Source organism: Cyprinodon variegatus, unplaced genomic scaffold (genome assembly GCF_000732505.1).
Source record: "Cyprinodon variegatus isolate N-32 unplaced genomic scaffold, C_variegatus-1.0 Scaffold98, whole genome shotgun sequence".
Lineage (NCBI taxonomy): Eukaryota > Metazoa > Chordata > Actinopteri > Cyprinodontiformes > Cyprinodontidae > Cyprinodon > Cyprinodon variegatus.
The window spans coordinates 1568952-1580997 of NW_015150551.1; the positions used below are offsets into that span (position 1 = coordinate 1568952).

At 36.5% G+C, this 12046-nt stretch overlaps 2 long non-coding RNA genes across 2 annotated transcripts; one reads left to right on the forward strand and one right to left on the reverse strand.

Annotated features, from left to right (window-relative positions):
* Positions 1–60: 60 nt before the first annotated feature.
* On the forward strand, positions 61–10556 carry LOC107084372. Its single transcript, XR_001481225.1, has 3 exons — positions 61–626; positions 2401–2495; positions 9564–10556. It is a non-coding gene; the product is annotated as an uncharacterized LOC107084372 (long non-coding RNA).
* LOC107084373 lies at positions 4624–7042 on the reverse strand. Its single transcript, XR_001481226.1, has 2 exons — positions 6614–7042; positions 4624–5059 (listed from the first exon to the last, which is right to left on the reverse strand). It is a non-coding gene; the product is annotated as an uncharacterized LOC107084373 (long non-coding RNA).
* Positions 10557–12046: the final 1490 nt, after the last annotated feature.

Below are 12046 nucleotides of genomic sequence, written 5' to 3' on the forward strand. Positions count from 1 at the left end.
TATATATATGAAGTGGTGATATTTCAATTATTTCTTTTTTTGTTTTACCACTTTCGTTATTTTTTTCCCCTGCATTTATGATTTCAGAAGGAGCAAAAGGAAAAAATGGTGATGAAAAAATAATTACGCCAGCAATCAAGTTACTGCGAAAACCTATTTGATTAGCGGGCCACACTTTACTCAAATTGCAGCTATAAAATTAAGAACAATTCGCCTGTAATGATTATGGACTTGGATTTATTTTGGGGAGGGTGGAATAAAAGTGGATATAGCATAAATTATCCCCTAATTATACGCCAGTGTGGCCTCAATTATCCTCTTATCAAAAATGGTTGTCTAAATGCAGCGTTTAGTTTCAATTTTCTCCTTTTTTTTCTCCCCTCTAACTGAAACAAGAACTTGGTACCTTGCTATTATCGTCATGCTACGGTTGTTATTTACTTTGTGGGATTTAAAAAGTGCGCAAGCCAGCCGGATAATCATTTTGTCGGAGCGCAGCGGAGCCACAGAGAAGCGCGCAGGCGACCAAGCGAGCAGAGGACACGCAGATGGATCTGTTTGCTGTTATTTGTTTTATTTATTTTATATTCATTTCCTTTTAATTCAGCAACTCCAGAGGGCTGCAGGTAAGACCTTAATATTGGAGTTTTTCTTTGTTTAACGTCTAATTATACTGATATATTATTAGATTGCATTTGACAATTCGGACTTGCAAAGCCACACCGGCCTTGTAGAAGTCTGCACGCCTCGGTCACCCATCAATGATCTAACACAGTGGCCAATTCCCCCCAGTGCCCGTGTTCCACTTGGACACGCAGAGGAGAAACCAGATCCTCCGGCCTTTCTAATCGCCTTTTGAGTGCTACTACAAAGACATGCTTTGCAGCGATGTTGCTTGCTTCCCTGTGGGTTTAAAAAAACGTGGGGTTCGATGATTATACGAGACATCCCCATCCCTTTTTTTTCCTTCCTTTTTTCCCCTCCATACCTGCTGACCAGGCGGGATTATTGCATTGCTCGATTGCATTGCCAGATTTTGTCAATTGTCAACACCGGGATTAAGATTGAAGTGATGAAAGGACTAATTGTCTTTAACATCAGAGGCTTCCCGACCTTGTTGCGTAGATGTTGACTAATATAGGACTTATTCCAATCTAAATCTAAATTGAAATCAGCGTTGAAATAATAGCATTATTATTTGTATTACTATAAAAATAACAACAAGAATACTACTAATAATATCAATACTAACAATAATAATAACTTCAATAATACATTTTTATATTATTATTAATATTATTAGTCCATATTATTTGAAAGTAAAGACAGAATTTTATTTATGTGTGGCTGCAGAAAGCTTTGGAAAGGACTGAGTGTCTAAGATTTGCACAGAAAAGCCAAAAGCCATATAATACTGAAAATTAGGAATATGCATTTACACTAGTGACTATTTCACTCTTCACCTCATTGTATAGGTTCTTTTTTTTAATTTCTGCTGTTTAATAGCACAATATGAAGTTCAAAATGAACAGCGTGTTCCAGATAACCTAATACATAATAAGAGGTTGTGGTTCATTGACAGGTGCACTCCAATGTAGTTATCTTATGTTATAAGGCCTTTATAAATATCTGACACAAGGCCCTGTGCTATAGCAAGCCCTCCCGCCCTAACCCTTAGTGGCACCACTGTTTCCTCTCGGTCCACGCTTCACCTGCCTTCTCCTGCCTCCTGCTGCTATATTTCTCATGATCCTGCACTGAACAGTTCACAGCATCCTCCACGGAGAGACATTATTTAACATTTTGCAACTTCAGAGTGTCAATCACAAAATCAGCTGCTGTAGATCTAAAAATCACCCGCAGATGATTGACCTTCATAACAATCAATGCCCCCAGTGGTTCAGCAGAAGTGGTCTTCATATCCAGCTGTCTTCTGCAAACGCTGATGAATGACTCTTAAAGTAAAATCTTTTTGTATGTCTACTGGGGCCGGATCAGGCCCAGAGATCCCCATGACACCCACTGTCTACTATGGGATGAGTGAAAATTGAGAGTATTTATATTAAGGAGTGAAACCTGCATCACGTTAGGTTGTGTTGGGGTTAACAGGACGGGCAGCATTAACATGGATTCAATGATTTATAGTATGGTGTTAAGGGGACAGATTTATAATAAACAAAGACAAGTTAGACTTTTGAGTGATCCTTCTTATATATTCTTTCCTTAAATCAGAATATTTGGCCTAATGTGTTAATAGTTAACACGTAGATCTTGCAGAGACAGGGGTCATGCAAGAGCGGCTGTGCGTTTGCGGTCCCCTGGCAGCTTTAGTGGGCTAAACTCCGTGGATTCTCTGGGACCGGGACGGACTTAAACAACGTGTCCTCTTTTCTTCCACAGTGCAAAGCCACAGGCGTCTACACTATCCCCATCTCTGACCAGAGAGGGGCGGGAAGAGGCCCGATCGCACACCGCAGCTCAGCTGTCACCATAATGTGGGTCAATGCAGGGGCCAACCCAAGGCAAAAACCAACTAAGTTGCTTTATTGGGCCTCACAATTTATTATTCTCTAAATTTCAAATCTGCTAGACTTATCAAGAATGAACAAATTTAGTGTAAAAACTTCTTCATATGTTGGCCTATACTAAAAGTTTAAAGAATTGATGGTTTCCTAAACATTTGTATTGTAAAGCTAAAATCTTCCCTCCCAAAAGAAGCTGTCAGTGGCACTGGAGACATCACACAAGGCACAATGGCTCTTCTTGTATTCTCTAAATTGTCCTCTTTATTTTCAGCAAACTGTATCAAATTCTGCCTTCACATGTATTCTGTCCATAGTACTAATGCCAGATTAATAGCCTTATTTCAATGTACAGTGATGTCATCAACCCCCTTACCCCCCTCCAGAAAAAAAAAAAATTACCCAGGTATCTTTTAAAGGAACGCAGGTGTTAAAAACATCCGAACAAAAATTTGTTGTAATCTGTCTCTTATGTCTGTAGAGTAACGTTATATTTATAAATTAGCTGTGAAAACTGATCAATAAATGAACAAACAACAAACTGATTTCTTTAATAAATTGTGTAAACTGCCTTTTGCTTAGGCCCCCATGCAGGAACTTTGCATGTTATAGATCTCTAAACCATAAAAAAACAACAACAAAAAAGAATTAAATGCATTAAGAAAAGCCTCATCAAGGATCCATGCGCAATTTTTTTTCTGCTTTACGCACTTAAATTACGCAGGGCGCACGAGCACAAATCCACTTAAACCAGGCTTTGATGTGTTTTGCAAAAAAAAAAAAAAAAAAAAAAAAAAAAAAAAGTACGACTATTAACGAAGGGTAGTGTGGTTTGGTCATAAAGCAAACCAAGCAGCGCACCCACGGCGGATTGCAGTTTAACATAAGTTTTGCATCATAAATAATGCGCTCCTGGCATTATTTCGTAAGCAAATAGCAAAATTGGCATATGCATGGCCCCAGGTGCAGGCGAGAGAGGAGAGGGGCCTTCAAATGGAACCAACGTAGCGTACTCGAAGACAAGCAATAAATGACCACAAAATAAGCAGCGGGGCCTGCACCCCCGAGTCTCTACAGCCTCTCACAGACTAATGGATTTAATTTGGCAAGGCTGAATCTGTACTGGTCTCACTCAGGGAAGACCGTGCTCTAATTAAGACTGCTCCTTTCACTTGTCGCCTGATTCATTCGTTTGCAGCAACGATACAGAGGAGGGGTGGTGTTGAGTAAGGGGTAAAGTTTGCTGACCAACAGTAGTTGTTTAACCAGTGTTTTAGACGTGTAGAATAGCTATATATATGTGTATTTGTTTGTTTCTTTTTGATTTATTTATTTATCACTCAATATTCTAGATTGATTCCCTTTTAACATCTATTAAATGCACCTTCTAAATGTATTTTTGTGTATTGGTGTTGCTGTTGGTTGATTTATTGATCCATTAATTTACTTTTCTGTACTTAAAAACATCCTAAATGCCAAAAGATCCAATACCCAAATTCTAGATTTGTAACCCATATATATAAGATTAAATATATATTAACTGGTCCAAAATTAGTGCCCGCCTCTTTTATAATTATTATTTTTAATTTTTGATTTATTTCTTTGTTGTTTTTTTCATATTGCATGCTGGGATCAGACTGCATGGCTGCGCTGCTTGCATTCACCTTTAATAGTGTGTTTAAATATTCAAAATGTCGTTTTGTCTCAAACGTTGAAAAAAATTTTTATCTGAGCAATAGTTAGGAAGGCGATCATTAATATTTAAATGTCTGATGTGTTATGCAACTATTTCATTTACCATGTTTTAACATTTTAGCAGTTTTAATTGTTTTTCAAATACCGTGATATGCAGAATTAATGCCTGAATCTTCATGTTGTGCACCAAGTCCCGAACATAATGCACTATTTGCAGGAGATTCATGTGAATTTTATGCTGCGTGGTGACAAATAAGAGCAGTGCAGGCCGGCGGTGCAACATGGTCCTCCTTTTCCTCCTCTCGACTTAATACGCGACATTATTAGGTCTGACAGCACAGTGGTCGGTCTTGAAGGAGAGGATTTGGTCGCTAGATGACAGACAGGAAGGCCAGCAATCATGGGCTTCTTTTTTTTTTTTATCAGAATGTACTGTTCGATGCCGTTTATCCCTGATGATAGAAAATTGCTCTGTTGCCAGGACGCTGCCGCAGAGACAGAGGGCAGGAGCAACATTTCCATTTTCCAGATTGAAAAGCCATTGAAATGAGTTAGTCAAGAAAAAAAAAAAGGGCATGAAAATTAGAATCTCCCGGTAAACAAAAGGAGAGCAAACAAAGATACCATTTTTTCCTTTTTGCAGAGAATCCAACCTCCTCATTTTCTCTGCTTCGTTTATTTTTATTTTTTTTTCTTTTGCTTTAGTGCAGCAGAATGAAGGTTTTTTACTTCAACAGTTGCAAATAACATGGTTGGCTTCTAATGTAGTCCAAGGCCCGAGCCTACTTCAAAGCCAATCATTTATTTCCCAACCTCCCGGAATAATTAGAGCGCCTTTTCATCTGAGAGAGAGAGAGAGAAAGAAATTAGGACAGAATCCTTGACAACAAGGAGCATTAAGTAGCCTAAACTCCTGACATGTTTAACCATTAGGGAAACAGTGACCTGAGACAGTAGTGCATATATATATATATATATATATATATATATATATATATATATATATATATATATATATATATATATATATATCTTTTCTTTAAATAGCATGAATTAACACAATTTTGAACTATTAATCATTGACAATACTAAATCCTTTTCATTTGTATACCAATTTAATAAGCCAAAAAATGTTTGTTATAAAAACACTCTTGTTCCTCATCTTCGTTTTCTTCTTCCTATTTATTATCAGTGTTATTTTCATTATTATTAATAGCAGCAGTAGTATTTCTATCAACTCAAATACATTTCCTAGCAAAATTACAAACAGTACTACAACAGCAGCAGCAAAAACACAGTTTCTTTTACATTAGAGGCTTAATTCATATAAAAATCAATAATAATGATAATAATAATAGCAGTAATGATGACAAGTTCTAAAAAAAAGTACATGAAAAGCAACACATTTAATTACTAACATAACTAACAACAGCAATAGCAATACTAATTAAATAATAATAATAATAATAATAATAATAATAATAATAATAAAAATAACTTTCAATTTTGAGTATATATATGAAAAACATGTTAAATTATATTATCCTACCCCTAAGGTTAACATTTCAACTTTCTACTAATTAAAATAGTAATGAAAAAAAAAAAAAAACAAAAAAACAACTAGTAATAGTCATCATTATTATCATCAGCATTGGTTTCTATTTTTTGGGGCCTTTAGTATTACTTATCTGTCATAATGATATAAGCTTCATTCATCAGTAAGTGTTATTCAGCTGCTCATGGCTTTTCTAGTACTGCCATGCTGGGTGGTGGTTACTGTCCAGCAGGTGGGTTTAAAAAGCTTCTGAGGGCGCCACATGTGACATGGAGTCTGATAGATGGAGAAATGTCACCTGAAACCGGAGTTACAGTGAAACCTCTTGGAGAGGAAATGATAAATTGCAGACTACCTCCAAATAGCTGTCACTGAAGCTGCGATATGATACAATCTGTGGCATTGTTACACCACTGTCATGGACTACGAGGGAAAGAGTAGGACATTTTAATAAAAATGGTGTTCCCTAAAAAAAATATATATATATTATAGAATGTTTTTTTTCTGACAGGAGTGGGATTAGGTCTAATTCAAACATTAATAATGCCTCAGAGGCCTTCAGTTTAAAACAAGATGATTAAAAACCACCTTAAAAGATTAATGTAGAAATTTGAAGAAAATAGGCAGTAAGATTGATCTAATCAAACTAACCAAAGCGTGCATCCTCAAGGAATGGCACAAAGCAGCATGGGGCTGAAAACACACACAACCAATCCCCTCACTAAAGGAAGTGCTGCGCACACAATGGCCACAACGTTACCTGCAAAAGTGGAAGAGCCTGAAATTTAAGAGCTCAGTGTGAAGTGAAGTGGAAAAGAAGCAAAGAGAAAAGAAGTCGCACCTGGTGAAACGCTGTGTGCAAAAAAAGGAGGTTGTCTGGTTCTCAGATGCTGCTGCGGTTCTCAGGAGAATGTGCGTGGCAGGGGTTGGTCAGGTGATACGCCTCTGCACCTTTGTCTGCTGCTGCTTCTGCACCTTGAGGCACTCCCACCTGCAAGCAAAGGCTGAGATCAGACTGGGATGCTGGTGTTTGTTCTCAAGCTGCAATTCTGTTTTTGTTGAGACAGTTCAATGTGCTTTTGCATTGGGAATGACAGCTTAGGCAAACTGGAAAAGACAGTGATTTTTTCCCCAAAAGTCTTAATTAAAATTGTAATTAAATAAAATAAAATGTAATGATGCTTTAAGTTTAAACTGTTTTTGTTTTGAAATTGAAATTGTAATTAATTTAAACGTTCAAAACCTATGGCTTATAGGGAAGTCCTGACCTTGCTGTTTTTTTTTTTAAATATATATTAAGTAATTCAGCTGCAGTGCTGTCTTAAAGGATTTATAAAAGTGCATACTGGCATACTTGCACACGACAATTCATTACAAAATAATAACTGAATTGTATAGTAAAATTACCTAAACAATTTCATTGCTGTAAAAAGTGTGGGTTTAGTTATGTTCTGGACTCTGATGACAGTAAAATTCTTCACATTTGTGTGTCATTAAAACTATAGTTTTATTCAAAAGATGAATAAAGCAAGTCTTAACAAAAGAATTGACTCTCCTAGTGTCTCATAAGATGTTTGATTGAAGACCAGATTATCTTAACTGCTGCATCATAACCTCTGATTTACAGTCAGAAGCTATATAGCCAGCTTCAGTTATTAATTTGTTGCCTTCAGAACGCCATAGTGCCTTTATTTTCATTTAGCCCCAAACTGTCGGATCTAAATCTTTGAAGAGACTCTTTTTCAGGACCTTGTCCGTTTCAGTGAAGCAAAAGTAGCCAATTATTGTCATCACTGCCCTTGAAAATGCATTACGCCTCACCTGAGGACTCTCTCAATCAAAGAGGATGAATGGGCGTTTAACAGACGACCCCTCACCTTAATCCACTGTGAGAGTCAGAACCAGTAGTGAGAAACATTTGGCTTCATGCTGTAAACTTTCTTGCTGCTCAACAACCACGTTGGTTATCATTATGGCTGGTTTATTTCTAAGATCAACATTTTTTAATTTTGTTCGACTCTTTTAAAGTTGCAAATTTGTCCTTTCCTAAGCAACCACTATGATTGGTCTGGTTACTGAGCAGTGTAAGAGGACGATTGCTGTGCAGAAAGGGGGAATTTAGATAATCTCCTCAGTGTTGATTTGACTTATAATTTTATTTATTTAATATAAATATGTTATTTATAATCAATAGCATTTAAAAAGATCAATTATAAATGGTGCTAATATGCTAAGTAATGAATTTGAAAAAAAAAAAAAGCTTAGTCAAGAAAAAGCCCAAAGTTTAATTAGTAACACTGAAGCACTTTGGGGAAAAAGGTATTATTATGGAATGTGTGGGAGGCTTAAAATGTTACGGGGAGTTGAGCAGAATTTAATATGGGGTCACAATTCCAGATCAATGAAGACAAAAACAGCAGGAATTAACATGTGGAGACATCTTATATAGTCTACAGTACAATGTTCCAGGGCAGAAATAGAAAAGGTGGCCAAATTGTTCATTGATTAGTTTTCAGTTAAATTGTGCAACATGCCAGCTCTTTAAAATTCAAAATGAATTAAAATTTTAAATCGCAATTATTAGAACATTTCTAAAAAAATGGGGTTCAGATAAACAAGCCCCTTGGCCTATCGGCCCTAAGCAGCAGCATATTTGGCCTGTATTTTGGGGTTGGCTCTGAAGAAAAACTGTAACCTTATTATTTTTTATTATTATTATAATTATTATTATTATAATTATTATTATTATTATTGGTGCAGCTATCACTACAGACACTAAAATTGTATCTGAACTCAAAGACCAAATGAATGGCTTTGAAGATAGAATCATATATGCAGAAAAAGATGCTTCACATCAAGTTTTTTTTGGTTAGATTACAATAACCCTCTGATACCCTAGTTGTTTGATTGCTTGGATTTATTTTATCTATCTTATTCTGTAAAATGATTTCCCCTTTGGAGCCAAGAAAACATTTTTAGAACGATTTTTTCACATATTTCCTTCATCGTTTTGAGTGGAAAGGATTGACTCAGCAAATAAGCCATAACACTCTGTTACGAATGCAAACTCTCTTCCATTTCATCCTCTCCGATTCTTTAGAACGGATCTTCTCCATGTGTTGCACAATGAGTAATTGCCTATTTATACTTCATTCCTTTTGTTATGTCATTGTTTATGATAATGAATCAAAGCTCAGAAATGGTGTCAAATTGTCTGACGCCTCTTTGGAAGAAGCTTCAACACCTGTGAAGAACAACTGCCTATTTTTCTTATTTGCAACAGTTTCTCTGACTGTATTCTTTTAATGATGCTTTAGTTTAAGCTGCTTTTGTTTATCTGTAAGCCTCTATCTCTATTACTTGCAAAAAAATGTTTCAATAGGACCCTCAAAATGGATAATAATATTATTTTTGTTTTTGTTAAAATGATGATTTAATCATATTTGTCACTTTTTCATTTTCGATGCTATCTTTTCAGCTCTGGAAAGCTCTGTATATAATGTCTTTTTAAAAAATAAATATAAAATCAACGAATCAAAGATGAGATAAGTTTATTGAGAATATAAATGACTGTTTGCACTGTCATTAATTCTGTCTTTTTTTTTGTCTCCCTGGCTTTTTTTCACTTTCTCCCCTAACACTGCATCAATGTCCAGCCTCTGGTCTCCATCCTATTCCCCTCTACTCCATCTCCCTTTTCATACCCACTCCCTCACATCAACTCTAACCCTCCATACCTCTCTCTGTTTTTTCCCCCCTTCCTCTCCTCACCCCTTTCTCACCCCCAATAGGTACGCCTCCATCCATTCTTGGCAGCTACATCTCCTCATCGCTGCTACCCTCCTCCTCCTGCTGCCTGGCTCTCCCACCCCTCTCCCTGGTTGGTTTCCACAGCTGTGGTGAGTGAGGGGCAGATGACCGGAGAATTGGCCCCTGGGAGAGCGCTGAGCCATCCTGGTGCTATTAGGCTCGTGGCTAATAATAGGTGTTTCAGACCAGGGGAAGATCAATCAGGGGGAATCATGGGGAATGTTCAGAGCAGCGCTTTTTACACATCGGCCCAGATGGATGAAATTACACTTGTCAGTTTTTAGTTGCATTACTCCCAAATTGGTTGTCTACTCTTTTTTTCTCTGTCTCCCTCCCTCCCTCCCTCTTCTCTCCTTTCTCTGTCTTTGCCCCCCATTCATGTGTCAGTGGCCTGCTAAAAGGATTCGCCAGTGAAATCCCTGTCATTTTTGTCTTTTGCCTGTTTAGCCCTCAGCCTGCAACAACTCCATCGCCTAGCATGTATGCACTTAGAAAACATCAACTCACGTCTTAGGGGCTCGTCCAATTTCCATGTAAAGCCCAGTCTGCCGTTGACATTCTGTGTGCGTTCTGCATGCATAATAAAGCCATTTGATTTTGTCACTGTCAAACATTCATAGGACAATAACAGAAGGTAGCAGACGAGGAGAAAAACAGATGTGCATCAATATTAATAGTTTGTTAAACAAGGAACTGTTTTATATATTGATAACCTAATGATTCAAAGCACTTAGGCTGATGATGGACTTTAATTTAAGGCAGACAAAAGTGGCAGAAGATCTATTTAGGGTAGAATGCACCTCAATATTCATGTATTCATGTGCATGTATGTTTAAAACATATTGTAACTGCAACTTTGCTGTTTTACCTTTTTTTACTGCCCTTTCATCGCTGGAATCATTTGTAATAAGTTAGAAATGTGTTTAGAAGTAGTATAGAGAAACTCAATTAGAAAGAGTATCTGTGTGTGAAATAAAGCTTTACATTCAGAAACCTGTGTCTGTCTCAATATTTACAAAAATGTATCTAAAGGAAATTGATCTCAAAGCTAAAGATCATTTTCATAAATACAAAAGCAGATAAACATCCTGTGAAGGTCTGGTGTGATTAAACAGCTGATATACAAATCAAGCCTTCAGAATATATCATTGCTTGAAACTAAATAGAATTACATTTTAATAAAAATAAATTGTCATGGTTCAGAAAGAATTTTTTTTAAATTAATTAACTGAATTGTGTTGGGGAAATTCAAAAAGGCTGCATGCAAAGTGAGCCCCTCAGTATAACTAGAGACTAGTTTTGTTGCTGCAAATCTGTGTCACCTGTAAATGCAGTACCATAGGTATGGTAATCAAATGCGAGCAGCATTTTATGTAGTTGGACTGAGAGCCTGTAGTGAGGTGAGAGGTGTTAGTGCAACCTCAGCCACACAGCATATCATCTAAACCTATGAGCGCCCGGTGAGTTAGATGTTATCAAGCACGGCGTGCCTGTCGAAAAGGTGACAACGAAAGGCCGAGAGGGATCATTTTGAGGCAGCCACACAACAGCTATTTGTGTCACTGGTTTCCTGTCCTAACTAGACACTGACAGACTGAAATCTTTAGCATTTTGCAAAGACTTTCCTCCAATGTGTCCAAACAATTGCTGCATTATTTTTGATGTTGCTAGCAGCTAAGTGTCTGGCACCAAGAGGTATAAAGACATTACACTACTTGCTTATGTCAAGCCCTCCCTTGTAATACAAGGCAAGGCAAATTTATTTGTATAGCACAACTCAGTACAAAGACAATGCAAAGTGCTTTACATGATTAAAATTTAGGAAAATAAAACAGAATCAAAGGAAGTAGGAAAAAATAAATAAATAAAAAAACAAAATAAAAAATACAAGCCTCTAGACTGAGGCCACACAGAAAACCACACTTACAAAAGAATCTGTTAGCATTTAAATTAGTTTACAGTCATTTATTGGGAAAGACATTAATTTATTTCTGTAGTTTTATTAGCCAAAGGACATTTACCTTACCATACCATACCATACCATACCATACCATACCATACCATACCATACCATACCATACCATACCATACCATACCATACCATATCGACTTATAAAGCACTTTCAATACCCATCAGGACCAAAGTCCTTCACACATTCATAAAATACAAATAATTAATCATAAAAACTATAAAGAAAGTGGTGTATAAAAGTAGTAATAAAGTAAAAAGCAATAATAAAATAACAAAAACTTAACTTTAATAATTCAGTTAAAATACTGACCTATTTCTAAATCTATATACTCAGCTTGATATGATGCTATGTATTTGTTATGGTAATATCCATTTGGTTTTTCTTCAGATTTCAAAACAATCACAAAGAAAGTAAGTTTACGAATAAGGTAATAACTTGGATTAGTGACTATACTGGTTGATGCTAGATAATAAGTTTTTAAAGCCCTTTCT